This window comes from Lepidochelys kempii, chromosome 11 (assembly GCF_965140285.1).
Source record: "Lepidochelys kempii isolate rLepKem1 chromosome 11, rLepKem1.hap1, whole genome shotgun sequence".
NCBI classification, from domain to species: Eukaryota; Metazoa; Chordata; order Testudines; family Cheloniidae; genus Lepidochelys; species Lepidochelys kempii.
Window position 1 is genome coordinate 61994809 of NC_136390.1, and position 17375 is coordinate 62012183.

At 38.0% G+C, this 17375-nt stretch overlaps 1 protein-coding gene across 7 annotated transcripts in view; it reads left to right on the forward strand.

Moving 5' to 3' along the window:
• The window catches only part of PARD3B (par-3 family cell polarity regulator beta), a 602509-nt gene that overhangs the window by 393692 nt on the left and 191442 nt on the right, over positions 1-17375 (forward strand). The window lies entirely within an intron of this gene.

Consider the following 17375-nt stretch of genomic DNA (forward strand, 5'->3'; position numbering starts at 1 on the left):
ACCCTCTCATCAATCATTCACTTGAGCTCCTCGTGCAGTGTCACCCAAAAGTGGTTATTTTGGCCTTGGTCAACCTGTACCAAGCCCACTGATCACGTGTTTTTGCGTTTTCTTTTCTTTGTGAGCTGGTCAATCAGCTGACATGTTTCAAAGTCTCATGTTGAAACATGCACAGATAGAGCCTCAATTAACCATTAAGTACAATTCAGCACTCTCAGTAAATTTCCACACCACCTGTCTGATGCTAAGAGAATCCTGCTCCCAGAATCCTCTAGCAAATGGAGACATACCAAGCCATACGAAATTCGTGTTCACCACATTCATTCAAAACAATCACAGTAGTTCATAATAATAATTTGTTAAGCATAAGGAGAAAAAGCTATTGATTAATAGTAGTTAGCCATGCCATCATAAAGTTTTGGAAACTTTGTAAATATTGAAGTAATTGATCATGAGTTAGTCCCCAATCATAGTCCAGGTTGCTATTCATTACCTTTCCAAAGAATTAGAATAGAATGACTTCTATAGATTAGCAAAAGAGAATCCTCTTATTTCTAGTGCAAATGATATATTTTATTGGTCTATAGAGAGAGATTGCAGGTAAAGAAAGAAAAATAGGATGCACGCCAAATAATGGAATACAGGTTCAGGTATTCAGTCTTCAGATACTTACAGAAGAAACAAAGGCATAAAAGAAAAGAGTTGATATAATTGTATGGGTTACAAAAAGGTTTGATTAAGCTGATCATGGGAACGCTCTAGAGAAGCTATTTTCCTCCACATTTGGTCAACTTAAAGTGCAATTTAAATTGTAGCAGTAGTCACAGTAACAAAAGGTACAATAAGATGTTCTGACATTGGAAAAGAAGTGTAGCAGAGCTGTTTAATATCTTTGCAATTGTTCAAAATGCTAATGTACGTTGTTCTTAATGGTTATGAGGGAGGTGTTAACTTTAGTGGAAGCAGAAGCTATAATCTCTGGTATGTTAGTGATATTGTCATTATTTAGTCTTAAGACTCTATTAAAGAGCTAGTAACACAAGTAATGATATCTAATGTGTATTTCAGACTCTTCTAACATTTAGAAATAAAACTGATGCATCCAAGAGGCAGTATATTACCACAAGAAGTGAAAGTTTGACTTTTAGGTTGTAAATAAAAGTGACGATGGAGATAATTCAGATAAACAAAACAGAAAATATTTTAGCAAAGGCCTGTTAAGAGTTTGGAAAGGAAAGGCTTTATCAGGGGAAAGGAACATGTTGAGGAGCTTGAAGATATGGGGAAAGCAGTGGATGTGATATATCTTGACTTTAGCAAAGCTTTTGATATAGTCTCCCACAGTAGTCTTGCCAGCAAGTTAAAGAAGTATGGAGTGGATGAATGGACTATAAGGTGGATAGAAAGCTGGCTAGGTTGTCGAGCTCAACGGGTAGTGATCAACATCTCAATGTCTAGTTGTCAGCCAGTATCAAGCGGAGTGCCACAGGGGATCGGTCCTGGGGCTGGTTTTGTTCAACATCTTTATCAATGATCTGGATGATGGGGTTGCACCCTCAGCAAGTTTGCAGATGACACTAAACTTGGGGAAGAGGTAGATACACTGGAGGATTGGAACAGGGTCCAGAGTGACCTGCACAAATTGAAGGATTGGGCCAAAAGAAATCTGATGAGGTTCAACAAGGACAAACGCAGAGTCCTGCACTTAGGAAGGAAGAATCCCATGTACTGCTACAGGCTGGGGACCGGCTGGCTAAGCAGCATTTCTGCAGAAAAGGACAGTGGACAAGAAGCTGGATATGAGTCTGCAGTGTGCCCTTGTTGCCAAGAATGGCAATGGCATATTGGGCTGTATTCATAGGAGCATTGCCAGCAGATCAAGGGAAGTGATTATTCCCCTCTATTCAGCACTGGTGAGGCCACACCTGGAGTATTGCGTCCAGTTTCGGTCCCCCCCACTACAGAGAATCCAGCGGAGAGCAACAAAAATGATTAGGGGGCTGGGGCACATGACTTACAAGGAGAAGCTGAGGGAATTGGGGTTATTTAGTCTGCAGAAGAGAAGAGAGATGGGGGATTTGATAGCAGCCTTCAACTATCTGAAGGGGGGTTCCAAAGAGGTTGAAGCTAGACTGTTCTCAGTGGTGATAAATGACAGAACAAGAAGCAATGGTCTCAAGTTGCAGTGGGGGAGGTCTAGGTTGGATATTAGGAAACACTATTTCACTAGGTGGGTGGTGAAGCACTGGAATGGGTTACCTAGGGAGGTGGTGGAATCTCCATCCTTAGCCCAAGCCACGCCACTTCCCCCTGCGGCCAATGGAGCTGCGATCGGCCAAAGCTGCAGATGCGGCAGGTAAACAAACCAGCCCGACCTGCCAGGGGCTTATGCTGGCGGGCCACGTATCAAAGGTTGCCAGTCCCTGCCTTAATCTATCTCTCTCTGCCTCAGCTCCCCACCTGTAAAATAGTGATAATATCACCTTCTCATTTCAAGGGTGTTATGAAGATAAATTAATTGTTTGTAATCCACTGGGATACTATAGTGATGAGCACCATAGAAAAGCTCAGGAGGAAATTATTCTGTCTTGAAAACAGGGTTTGAACAGTGTGCACTAAATAAGGCCGTGGGTCACAAATTGAACGAAGAAAAAACAAAATACTGACCACCTTCTCACACATTGTGTGTGCATGTGTGTAGAGAGGGTGGGTGAGTGGGAGGGCAGCAGTTAGAGTCAGACCTGGAAGCTAACTGATAGAGAATGTTGTGCTGTCATGCGAGCACTAAGTAATCAGAATGTAACAAAGAGAGATTACTGGAAGGGGGAGCATTTATTTCTCAGAATGCTTGAGGATCTTATAAAGGACATTGTAAACTAAAATATCACACTTGTATCTCAAAATTTTATATTTACTAACACCGAAAATTACCAGAACAGAAAGAGATAGGAGAAATTTTTTTTTCCTCTCTTAATTCCTGCCATCAGTATTAGAACAATAACTTTGCTCCCATAAAAGTGTTGTGGTGAGAGATCATGTCCACAACTTTTCCTCAGGCTCAGCAAGAGGGTGGTCACTGGGAAAAGCAGCAGGGAAACTGAAGAGGCTACAAATAGGCATTTGCACTGAGAATGGGTGACCCAAAATACGTTGGAAGATGTTATCAGGCCAAAAAAAGCCATCTGGACATCAGCTGAAGAGTAGGGAACCCCATATATGCTGTTTAAAAGGTGCTCTTATCAAAAACATATTTCCCCAAAATAGTCATTTTAAAAAAAATTCAAAATGACTGTTGTTTTTATACATATTGGAAATATCTTTATAGCTAAAAGAAAATGAAAACTAGAAGAAGTAATGAATATGCAGAGAAGAACTTGCTGCAAATAGACTCAAAGAAATGAGTAGTTTGGCAAAGTCAGATAGCTAGACCTCACGAGAATAGAGGAAGCAGTAATCAAGTTTACTCTCATGGAGTGTAGTTTGCAGGAGTGCTCTCACAGATGATGGTTGCACATGGTTATGTACTTTGAGGTATAGGATAATAATATTTCATGAACCACTGATAATCTGAGAAGGGGTAATTTTATACAGTTTTTAAAAATCTTTATGTTCTTATTTCTTTCCTCATGGTGTGAATTTCTTGAATAAATGAAAACAGAATTTACAGAACAGTAAAAATATTTTTGTGGTACTGGAAAAAGAAAAGCCTTGATTTCATGGTTATGGGGATTACCATAGCTTGACTAAAAATATTTTTTCTGGGGACCTAATATAGATGGCTTAGTGGATTGTTAAAGCAATGAAAAGCTTTTCACATATACAGTAGAACCTCAGAGTTACGAATACCAGACTTACTAACTGACAGTCAACCATACACCTGATTTGGTACTGGAGATACGCAATCAGGCAGCAGCGGGGCCGGGGAGCAAATACAGTACAGTACTGTTAAACATAAACTACTAAAAATATAAATGGAAAGGTTAAAAAAAAAGATTTGGCAAGGTAAGGAAACTGTTTCTGTGCTTGTTTCATTTAAATTCAGACAGTTAAAAGCAGCATTTTTCTTCTGCATAGTAAAGTTTCAAAGCTGTATTAAGTCAATGTTCATTTGTAAACTTTTGAAAGAACAACCATAACATTTGTTCAGAGTTATGAACATTTCAGAGTTATGAACAATCGCCATTCCCGAGGTGTTCGTAACTCTCAGGTTCTACCATAAGTCACTCATATGAATTCAACGCAGGCTATAGTTGTTAACATCTGACCTTTGTGCTCTAATGTATATGAAATGGGAAATGCTTTATACTCTGTCTGACTTCTCGTGGGCAGGTGTCTCTTGACAAAAAGTAACACCAAAATTTGGTGCCTGTATTCCAAATGTAAGCAGAGAGACTAGGGTAAGATTCTCAGCTGGTGTAAATTGGTGTCACTTCATTGCAGGATGTGGATATCTGATGATTTACACCAACTGAGGATCTGGCCTTTGGTCTCCAGCCCTAAATATGGTCCCTGATGGTCTGGGTGAAGGTCTATTAGGATAATATTTGCAGAACGGCCATCATCCACCCTTAGGTACATGAACTAAACAACCATTTCAGTGTTCTCTGCTATTTATCTTTCATAAGAATCAGCTCACTTTAATGGGAGCAACAAACATTTCTGTGAACTGATTTTTTTTTTTAAGACCAGAAGGGATCATTATGATCATTTAGATTTGCTTTCTGTATTGCACTGACCTTAAAATTGCATCCAGTGATTCCCCCATCTTTGCATCCCAACAACTTGTGGCTAAACTATAGCATACCTTTCAGAAAGATATCCAACCTTAATTAACAATTTCAACTGAAGGAGAATTTATCACATCCCTGGATTAGTTGTAACTGTGACCTGTCCTCAAGGTTATCAATCATCCCACCAATATTAGTGTCACCTGCAAACTTTTTCCCTAAGTCAGGAAAACACTTTAAGTGCCTGGTTCAGTCCATTCCTTTTCAGTATTTAAGCACATGTTTTACCAAATGAGGATGCTTTCCTAAGTTTGGGGCCTTTAACTGGGCAGATGGATGGAAACATAGCACTCTCATACACACACAGAACTAAATGTTCTAAACTTTGCACAGGTGAAGTGCAGTGGAAAATCATGGTGAGTGACTACATATATTACATGAAGACATTCATTTGCTTGAAGTAGTAGTCTTGCCCGCTGTATTTACACCGTGTACATAGGTGTGAACTATTCAAAAAGGGAGGGGATGGAAAAGGAGATTCACTCTTTTGCAGCAACAGTCCTACCCACATAGTTATAATTTGCAGTTAAAACAAGTCTTAGCAGTACAGAACTGTGTATGTATTTGTCAACTGTTTAAACACACAAGTAATTACTAGTATGGTAAGGCTTATTTAATGGTTTTAAAAGGCAAACGTAAAAATCCTCTGAATAATAATATTGGGAAAAGGCTGTAATGGTAATGGAGACAGAGGAGACTAACAAGAAGAGATTTAGGAAGGCTTAGCCTTTCAAGATGATTATTTAGGGTTAGAGCATATTTTGTAAATGTGTCAGAGTGGAGTGGGTTTTACAAAAATACAGATTTGAGGAAATTAGCTTTATTTGGTCTCTCATTCTCTCTTGCCAATTTCTTTTTAAAAATAACTTTTTTATTGAAGGAACACATCATGACATAATACATGCCATGGGGGAGCTACAAAACTCTTTTAAGAAGGATAGTACCATGTACCCAAACAGCTGTAAAACACAAAGTAATACATCATAGCATTAAGCCTCAACCTTAATCAACATAAGGTAGCTAAGGAGGTATTTTTGTTTTATTTTTAGCTGAGGCTTGGTTTGTAAGCCAGTTGTGGATGCCAGCTAATCCCAATAAGGCTGCCAAATGTCATATTAGTCCATTTCTTTGCATATTGTATAATACTTTAAGACCTTCTGTTGTAGCTGCTTAGAAGAACTTTTTTTTTTTTTTTGGCCACTTTCTGCCTGATTTGGACATGTTTTTATAACAATTCACTTTCATAGAAAAAGCCACAAAATGTTTTTCATATTTTAAGGACATATTAGATCAATCTGCTCAGTACTAAAGTTTTTCTTAATTGACTTATTTTTCCCCCACACCTCTTTTGCCTTCCAGAGTTTACCCCTTGTATCTTATCAAATTTGTCGGTTGAGGAGCATTCGAGAGTATCCCTTTATAGCTGCGGGTGGGCGGATGGACAGATAATTGCTTGTTAATTGCTCATCTAAGTATTGCTAACAATGAATCTGAAATATGTCTGCATATTCTCTTGCCTGTGGAAAATGTTGTATAGGTACAAGATTATTGCCAAAATTACACAGATCCAAATAAAGTTAGAGGAAATAAACCAGACATGGAAATTAAACTTCCCTTCTCCCCAAATCCTAGAAAGGAATCTAGTTCTCAGGCTATTTACATGCAAAGTTTGGAAGACTTTCTTCAGTCATTTCTGGTTATTGGTGAACGGGGAAAGAGTATTATGCTTCTGGAAAAATGTTTTTTTTCCACTCCTCAGTAACTCAAACATCGTTGAAGGGAGTTTTATTTATTTTCCTCCCATTTCCCCCCCCAAAAAAAACCCCACCAAAAACCAAGCAAAAAAACCAACAAGACTTCATCTCTGGGCTGGGACCATGCATGGAAAGTTTCAGGATAATTTCAAGAAATTGTTGAGCATTTAAAAAAAGAAAGAAAAAAAAGGAATTATAAAGAAAGTCCTAATGTAACTTCAGCTGTAGCTCCAGGTATTAAGAAAGCTATAATAAAAATGCTTTTATCAAACTTTTTAAAAATTCAGATAATCTTTTTAGAACACAGAAGGGGATAAAAAGGACCTTCTTTTGATGAGGGCACTTTTGTTGAAAACCTACATAATCCTTTCCCAAATCTTTTGGACTTTTTGAGAGAGAGAAGTACCAGAGAGCCCCTTTTCTTGATTAATGATAGGTCTGATAAAATTCTGTATTTGCCAGTTTGAGAGCTGTATTTTTGCTTTAGTTTAGGTACACTGGCTTTTTTAACACTTTTCCAAGAAAAAAATTATTTAATCTTATAAACTGTAATTTCAAATGCATCAATGTTTTTGTGACGTAACCTGTGTATATGGGCCTCAAATGTGGCTGCATCTTTTATGTCGGGAATTTAAAGGCATCTTCTGGCAAAAAGTGTGATAATTTCCCAGGCTGAAACTTAACCAGCACATTTCCTCATAAACACATGTAGATAAGTACAGAAAAATGGGTTTGCATGATTACTCTTGAAAATCTAGCCACAAATTGAGCCAAATTTAAGTTTAGGATTAAGGGAGTTGAAATCAGTTCTGTTCTTTGATTCTGTTTTGTTTTAAAGTGCAATGAAGGTTAATCTGTCGAGGTTTCTGTACTACTGGACATACTAATTATTGCTATCGGTGATTTTGTTTGCACTCCGGGATTACAGTTAAGGGGGTAGGTGGCTGAAATGTACTAGGTTCAACTGTGAGTAAGCGCTTAAGTCTGAAAATCTCAATGTCCACTGGAGCTTTTGTGCATAAGTGTTGCAGGGTCTTCACAGACGGAGGTGCATTTGTGTTTGTAGTCTGCTAATCTAAAAGTGGTTTTCTGATAAGGTTAATGCCCACATAATTCCTCAGGGTCTTGACATAGGGTTTAATTGCCACTTGGCCAACAAATGTTTGTTTTTTGTCCTGTGTGGAATTCGAGGGGACCCAGCAATGCAAACTATTGACTGATGGAGGACAAACAAAGGAAATACAGTATTTTATGTTCTTTTAATTCAGGTCCAAGTGGATTTGGATTAAGTGTTTATTCAGTTTGCTGGCTGCTTCAGATGCTGTGGCATATTGATTTCTTTTATTACTAGCAGCCATTTAACCTGACCTCTCCCAGATCCAGTATTTTAAAAGCCATAAATTTTAACTTTACTTCTGAGCAAAGGCTGAAATGCTGTGAAAGCCATTTTATTAGCCGAGCTTTCCCTTGCTCCGTGTTCCTGTGTCACCCATGGCAACAATATTTAGAGCTTCTTAAATGAGAGTGGCTGTTGGGCAGTTACAGGAGAAGGGGGGAGCTGCAATAAAATGAACTCATAAACATCTTCAGTGTGTGGGATTCACTGATCAGGGAGCGGGCAGGTGTACATAAGAAATAGTTTATAAGTAAAGGCTTTCCCCCATTTATTTTGTTAGAGATTTCGTTTTCTGCTAGTCTTCTAATTTCTGCAGAAGAAGGGGGGGAAAAGGGATTATTTTATGCAATGATTTTTTTTTAATTGCAGGTTAAATCATCAGTAACATTGTAAAGTTTTTCTTCGCTCTCCTAACCCTGGCTTTTCTTTTATAATAATAATAATCTTCCCATGTTGCTATAATACCCTTGATTAATCCCCAAAACGATTCTTGAAAATTTTTAGCTGCAGAGCCCCATATCGGAATGTGTGTTTTTAAAAATGCATCCAGACTAAAACTTACTGTACAAAATTGGCTTGGCACTTCTTAATTTAATCAATTGTAAATAAGATGACTGATTTAAAAGGATTTTTTTGCATTCACATGCAAATAACTCAGAAACAGCTTCAATTAGAAAACACTGAAAAGCTAGAAGTTCATAATAGGATTTTTTTTTATTTTCTGTTTTTAATTTCAATATAGATATTTTATAAGGTATGTTTTAAAAAAATCTGATTGCAAGATCGGAGCCTAAGATGGTTAAGTGGTTACTCTGGCCCTGATTCAACAAACAGTTTAAATACATGCTTAAATCCCACTGAAGTCAGTGAAATTTAAGAATAGGCTTATCTTAAAGCATATGCTTAATTACTTGGCTAAATATAGATGGATTTAAATATGTGTCTAAAGTTAAGCATTTGCTGGAGTGCTTTACCAAATCAAAGCTATAAGTATAATTTCCATGGACTTGAAGTCAATGGGATTTTTACCTTTGATTCTAATGAAATAATATCAGGCTCCATATTTCCAGTCCCTGGGGCAACCATGCTTTGTGTCACTCACCAGATCTCTGTCTTGTTCTACACTGAAATATCCCCATTTGTGGACCTACTGTGCTCTACCATGATTAACATTTTGAAAAGATGTTCCACTTTCTTTCTTTCTTTCTTTCTTTGGCATTAATCCACATCTAATACAGAAAATTAGGCAAGCTTTTTACATTGAAGTCATTGCAAAAGGGGCAGTTTTCCCCAATGTATAGATAGCCTAAATTTAAAGGAACAAGGAAATGTCACACTGGGGAAAATATGCCTGTCTTAAAACAAATCCATGTACCTTGTATTTTTCTTTTTTTTTTTCTTTTCTTTTCTTAAGAAAAACTGCCTATTTTGCTGATTATCAGAGCTATGATTGTTTGAACATGCGATTTCTTCCTTAGCCTATCAGCCCTTATTGTGTTTCACATGGGTAGTTCCCTGTGCCCACATGGAGCCATGTTGAAGCAGATGCAGGGGTCCTCCTGTGCATAATGCATTGCAGAATCAGGGTCTGAATTTGTTTCTGAGACAAGTCATTATTGTGGATTTGAGATATCTGTCATTTCCTTAGCAACAGACTGATATAATAAAAACAAGGTTATTACTTCACTGCAGTATCAAGCAAGAACAGAAGCTGAGTGAAAAGGCTCAAATGAAAATATTTGCACCTAAAGACAGGGAAACCGAAACTAGCAAAGTAAATGGCATTTTGTATAAATGTCCACTTTTTTCATATTTCTCAGTAAAAAAAAGTCTCTCTCAAAGAAATGTGTCATCTAACTGATTTGCCTTATTTTCCCCCGTAGCATCCTTCCTCCTACAGTCTATGAAGAAGCATCCTGCTGTGCTCAGAAGTAAAATTTAACATTCTAGATAGCCCCATGTTCTCACATACTTACAGAAGTGAAGTTTTGTGGATATTAGCATTGGGCCCCTCATTTGTTGTGCAACTTTGGTTTGGGATCAAAAAGGTTGTTTTAAAATGTCTGTGCCTTTGTAATCTAGATCGATTTATCGAAAGCATCACGTTCCCTGCTCATCTGTAGCATGGAACAGATCTGTGATTTTATCAGAGAGAGGGGAGAATTGAAGTAAACAGGACACTGGAATTCTTACTTCTCTTCCGTTTTGGACTGATCAATTTACAAAGAGCCTGAACTCGGAATCATATTTTCTGAAACCTGAAGATTTTCCAGTCTGTTCGGCCTTTCCCATATGCATTCTCCCCTCGTAGGTTGTAACAGCTAAATCCTAGAATGTATTTAATAGACATAAATCATCCTTAGGAGAAATCTCCTGTTTTGAAGACGGTAAAGTAGCTTAATTTATTCCTAGAGTCACACTGACCGCAGGCCCCTCAATTTGCACCAAATGGGAAAAAAACACAAGTTATCTTGGGGTAGGGACTCAAATTCCTATGAAAACATTTTGCCGCTTGTAGTGCTATGGTATAAAGTAAAAGGTTGTGTCAGAGGTTAAACTGTGCAATCAAATAAAGAAAGCTACTTATTCTAATAGGTGGCATCAAATTTTGTGACGAGACTAACTTAGTTTGTATTTTGTCTAAAATGTTCATCACAAAGCTAAACATGTCTTTGCTTTAAACTAAATTTCTTCTTAATTCATACTCTTATTTCTGTGACTGTGTGAAGCTCATTAACGTTTTGCAGAGATGTATAGAAAAACTCATGTTTAGTGACTGGCAGTTTTTCTTCTTGAAATATTAACACATTGCCTCACAACTGCAGTATCTGTTAGTGGTAGACTGTCAAAAATGGTTACACCAGGGTTCGTTCCCAACACAGCATCGTCCTGCATTTCTGACTTATATCTAGTGACTTCATTAGTCCGTGCATTTCCTCCTCAGCCAATGAACAGCATCCTTTCCTGGCCTTCAAGATGTAAACCACCATTATTCATAGTTGAAATTGTAGATCTTACAAGTATGAACTAATTTGCAATCATCATATACAGTAAAGTAGATTGAAATGTCAGTAAATCTAAGTCTGTAGCAAACTTTTTCGATCAGAGAACTTGTTAAATTCCCTGATGTGTTGATTTTTCTTTCTTAGATGTATCTGTCAGGTGTAACATTATTCAGCACTTGGTATTTCTGCTTCTAATTTAGGATACTTGGCTTGAAGTATAAACCAACTAGAAGATGCATGTTATCTCTTATTTGTGAGTGCAGGAAATTTAGCACATTTTCCTTGCTTTTATCAAGTCTTTCATAATGTCTTCCATGCTTACTAAATGAACCAGTGTTGAAAGGGCCATAGCATCATTAAGGTCTCTCTACAGAAATAGCCTCTGATAGCTACTCGCTTGAAAAGCACAAACTAAACAGTGCAATGACTTTGAAATCCCTCCTTTCCAAATCATTCTGAGTGTCTGAGCAGTTGATGTTTCAGGAAGTTTGAGAGAGAGAGAGAGAGAGAAGTCCTTTTCAACTGTATACATTGTGACGCCTACCAGAAATATATGTAATCATATTAAACTAAGACTGGTCGCAAAAAAGTGAACATGAATTAACTGAGTCACTGTATAATCTTATGTGACCCTTGTGGGCAGGGACCATGACTATCTTTCTGCTTTCTGAGGTGCCTAGCGCACCAGGTTGTTGTTAATGACAACTACTTTTTCTTGTGACCTAGTGCTTGTTAAGAGGGAAACATACACTTTTTTTCTTTTATACATCAATTTATTTAGAGGAGGATTTTCACTGGTTGCCTACCTCCGCTTTTGCCTTTGGAAATCCTCCCCCTGACCTTAAGTTGACCAAGTCTGTTGTTCTTGTATACTTTACTATAGTTTGAATACTTCTCTGTGTGATTTTTGGGAAGTCTGAAGGCACTGTTTTATGAGCTTGATACCAATACCTTAAGATTCTGTACAGTTGTAAGCCTGCCTTACTCTCCTTGACTGAGAGCTACGGTGCTTCTGTAATTCTGTTTTCCTTTCTGTTTGCCAGCTTCAACTCTGCTGTGTCAAGTTAAGAATAGCAATGCATTGTCTGCTTATTGACTAGTGTAAATTAATCAGTTGACCAAACACATTTTTAGTTTAACATCAGCACACACATGGGTATCAGCAGCACAGACATACAAAATTCAACCTATTCCATCAGTTCCTTTGCATGTAAGCAAAAGATCGAGGTCATATGCCCAAGTCAGGTCATGGCAAGTCAAGTCTGGTTCAGGTTATTCTCTGCCCAATGACTCTGTAGTTGAGTAGTCTAGCTGCTGGGAGTGGTTTTGTTAACAATCTTCACATTGTCCCAGCTTCCAGAGGCGTAAATGGTAGGATATCCACTCTCCTTTGGTAAAAATTCTTTTTTGCCTGTTCAGCTATAAAAAAAAACATCCTCACCATACACCATGCAGCAGAAAGTAGTAATACATATTCAGGGTTTCAGTAAATCGAATTCCTGACCATTCATAATCTAATACAATATTGTATTTAATAATTACTCCATTCCCTTTTCCCTTCCGTTTTTCCTCAAAAATGGTCATAACCACATTATAGCTCTAAATACTCTCTCTTAAGCATGTTGTTATCATTTTTGTTATTATGAGGAATCACTATATAAAATTAATGATAAACACAAGTTCAGGCTGTTTTAGGGGCTTTTTTTATTAACATGGCCAATACAGGTTGATACCTCTTCCTATTCCCCCTCTTTCTTGAACCCTCTTCCCCCCACTTTTCTGGATGGTCACTTCTCCCAATAATAGTTGCATTATTTACCTATTTACCAGTCTTTTAGGTGGCTGGACAAGGGGCAGCATGCTTGAACCTGGTCTGTTCCCATCCAGCATAAGAGATGAAGGGGTAGGTTTGTTTGCATGTTGGAGAGAGAGAGATGGGATGTGAATGGAAATGTGTGACCCATACAAAGATGGAAAGGTAGTAACAGGAAGAAAACTTGTCATCTACTTGTATATCAAAGAAGAACAGAGTCAGTAATGGTATTGGTGTCAAAGAATGAATCAGGCAAACAGTAAAGCTACACCTGACACCATTTCCCTGTTAAAGATAATCACTTTGACCAGGGTCAGTAAGAGGGAAATTGCCCATCTAACATATGGTCCAGAATAAATGTTGGTCTCCAAGGAAAGAAATCACTGAGATCAGAAAGACATGACCTCCAATACTTTGGAAGTTAGCCTAGGAGGTAATTATTCGAGCCATCATGGAAAGAAAGAAAGATCTGTATAGCCTAAGCTAAATTTAGATCTTGGAATATTGCACATAAACACTGTCAGAATTATTCATTTTGAATTGGTCCTGTTTATAAGCTATTCCTGATTTTATTAATATATTTTGTTCATACGTATTCACTGCATCATCTAGACTAGCAGTTTTCAACCTATGACTTTACACAAATGATTCACCTACACCATTCATTATTTGCTGTTTGTGATGTTTAATTGGTCACCTAAGTCCCAGGGTATTGTTTCTGGAAGAATAATGAATGAAGAACCCACTTGTTTGAACACAAATATCCTGGCCTACATGTGAGTTCAGGTATTCATAAGAAGAACAACCAGTACTCAAAGAACATTGTGGAAAAAAAACTGCTTATGAATACTGTATAAATAGCATGGACATTGTCAAACCAAACAGCCATTCATAACTCAGAGGATTTTTCACATATGCTGCTTATGCCATATTCAAACAGCTCTACTAACAGACTTTTTTAAACTTAGTGTATTAGGAGCAAAACAGATTTATCAAGGGATATAAGAGAACCGATTCATCAGTAAGAGAAATCTAATACTAGACTATGACAAGCTGAGTAAAGATGATCTACAAAGGATAATAGAGAAGGGTTCACCCACTTTTTGGACACTGCAGTTAAGTTCAGGTCAGTCTATCACAAAAGGGTTGTGGCATCAACAGAAGGGGACCCGAGAAAGGTCAAAAATTGTCAGAAGAAAGGAAATATGTCCATAGGAGAGGAGATTTTAAAAATTAGGAATATGTATGTATGTATGTATCTTAGAAGTAAAGGATTATAAAATAATGAACAGTTTACAGAAAGTAAATCAGGTGCTCCTATTTACCCTTTATCATACAACCAGAACAGGGGAACATCCAATAAAATAAAAACACAACAAATTTAAAACTGATGATAGGTAATATTTAGTACACAGTGAATTAACCTGTGAAACTCATTGCTTCACTATTTGTGACCCAAATCTTAATAGGAATCAGAAAAGAAATAAGAAAAGGCGTACTTGTGGCACCTTAGAGACTAACAAATTTATTTGAGCATAAGCTTTTGTGAGCTACAGCTCACTTCATCAGATGCTGCATCCGATGAAGTGAGCTGTAGCTCACAAAAGCTTATGCTCAAATAAACTTGTTAGTCTCTAAGGTGCCACAAGTACTCCTTTTCTTGTTGCGAATACAGACTAACACGGCTGCTACTCAGAAAAGAAATAGGTATTTACATGAACAATAAGAATATCTACAGTTATTGCATAGGATGGATTTTGTACAAGGGATATAAATTCTCATGCTGCAGCATATAAGCCAATCATAAATTGCTGGGGGGGAGCGGGTAAAGGGAAAACTTCCACAAAGAGCAGTCTATTCCATAATTGTTCATTATGGGTTTTTGTGCATCTTAAAGCATCTGGTAATGGCCACTCTCTGTGAAAGGATACTAAGTAGAGGGGTCATTGGTCTGCCTGTTTGTGGCAGTTCCTACAACTCTTAACAAGTAGATTGACTAGCATGATTGTCACAGCCTCACGAAGAAAGATGAAGGAAATAAAAACTGAAATGGAAAAGGTGTTAACTGTAAAACTGTCTGAGAGTTAGACCTAACTCTTCTCTTAAAGTAAACACCTTCACTAAATATTCCCATTTTAATAAGGGAATAATTTAATAATTGATAGCACCATCATCAATAATGAAAAATTTAATCAATGTTCGTCTGGATTCAGATATTCTTTCATTGGCAGATTTTAGTGCTAGAGTGGGAAGTTCCAATGTTGCCATTGAAATCTCAGACAAAATGATTATAGCCTGAGGAAAAGGGCAACTAAATGCTCAACTGTTAATCTGTTCGAGAAGGACCTTGATAAGCTTTTGAATAAATGAAGATACCTTTTAAAATGACAGAATATGGGGAGCTCACAGATGAAATTTCACTTTCATTTCTAGTGAGTGGGAAGTGTAGTTAATCTTTAGTATTTCACCCCATCTTTTGAAGGTAACACAATATTTTATAATATTAGGCCATGAAATGATCAAAAGCTATTGAACTTTTGCTTTAATTTTAGGGATATTAGCAGCGATTTCAATTATTTAATGAAGCATTTGACTGACTTTACTAGATAAATAAATAGTGTTCTGGCTTTTTTTTCTTTTTGAACAGCAAACCTAAATCATTACATGAAAGTGACTAAGTGTTCTCCTTGGGAAAAAAAACAGGAAGTTCCTAGTTATTGCTAAAATTAATTCCTCAGAGGGACTTTCACGGTAGGACAAGCTGGCAAAATATAGAATGCTTATACAAAAAGTTGCATACTTTGCCAATAACTTTGTGTTTCCCATGCAATTGTTGAAGATTAAAGAGTCTTCTCTCACAACCCAGATTGTACTGGATAATATGGAATCGTGTAAGAAAGACTGCATCTTAATATGTACACACAAACTGTCTGAGGGGGGTGATGGGATGGGGAAGAGGTGTTGGGTAGAGTGATGGGCAGGAGTTCCATAAGGTGGGGTATAGAAACATGAGCAAATGAGGGGACAGGGTTAAAAGTTTGGGGACGGGACAAATTAAGGTTGTACAAGTAACTTTAATTCTGGCATTTCCTAACTTCTGAGTGCTTGACTTTGCAACATGAACAATGCTCTCTCTCTACATAAGTGACTGCATTTAAAAAAAAAACTTAAAATTTAAAAAATAACCATAGTTTCTTTATATGGAATTATATTGACCCCCCCCATGGGTCATCTGTAGAGCTGCAATGTTATATCCATAGAACAGTCTTCTATCACTTGAGCTAATGGAGCAACTGGTAGCAGTAGAAGGCTGTTACCTTCTGTGTGGACAGGGGTGGAGACATACACTTTGCCGGTTGGCTTCACAGCTGTTTGCTACACAGTAAAGGAGTGTAGAGACTCCAGAATAGTGGGTTCAATTCCAAATTCTGTAACGGATTGCTCTCAAGGGGTTACAGAGTCATCTTCTTGTGTCCCCTTCTGCTTCCATCCCAGCCCTTCCTACCTCTTTCCCCTCCTCTGTTGTGCATCCCCTTTGCCCTATTCTTGTTCCGATCTTCCTTCCAGGTTCCTACCCTATCTTTCTCCAGCTTCTGCCTCTATCATTTCTCTTGTTCCTGTCCCCCATCTGCTCCTGTTTTTTAACACACTGCCCTACTGAGTTCCTGCCAGTTATCCCACCCTCTACTTTTCCCCCTCCCAGATCCCATTCCCTACCCCTCTGCATTTGAGTCAGACTGTTTCCTTATCATCGTCATTAGTGCCTAGGCACTGTGCTGTAGGGTAAGTCCTCCAGGGAGTGTAGAGATGTCACACTTGTACCTTCTTCATGCAGTCTTTGATTCCTTGGCACACTTCCTGCTGGTGCAGAAACTAGGCAGCCCAAGTTGGAGCAGTTGCAGGTTGCAGCTACACAGACCAGTAAGGAGTTTGTTACCTCTCCGCTATTCATAGTTCCTGTTCATAATAAAGAGTGTATCTTGATGCCACTCTGCTCAGCAGTGAGATACAATGTGGTGCCAGGAATGGGGCACAGCATGCTGGAAGACCTAGTGAGAGGTAACAATGAACTGGCTATTACAGAGCATGTGCAGCTGCAAGTGACTCCTCCACCAGCCATGAGAAAAGCTGAATATACCTCGAAACAATTCAAACAGCAGTATGAGCTGTGTATGAAAGCCACTGGGGCAAATAAACTGGAGGATGAGCAAAAGATTGATCTGCTCTTAACAGTGGCAGGCACAGAAGCCTTAGCTGTATACACTGTGTTCCATACAGATGGTGGTGGGGAAGGAGAGAAAAGCTTGGCAGAAAAAATGAAAATGTTTAAGGATCATTTTGTTCGTAGAAAAAATGTACTGATGAAAGAGATGTCCAGGATGAGACCACAGAATGAAGGGGAGACAACAGAGGAGTTTGTCTAACTTAAAACTAAAAAGTCAGTCCTGTGAATATGGAATATTAAAAGACTCTCTTTAAAGACCACATTGTTCTGGGGTGTAACAAAAACAAAGGCTATGAACAGTTACTAAGGGAGATGGATTTGACACTAGAAAGAGCAATATGTGTATGCCAAGCATTTTAACAAACAACAACAAAGCCTAGAGAAAGACACACACC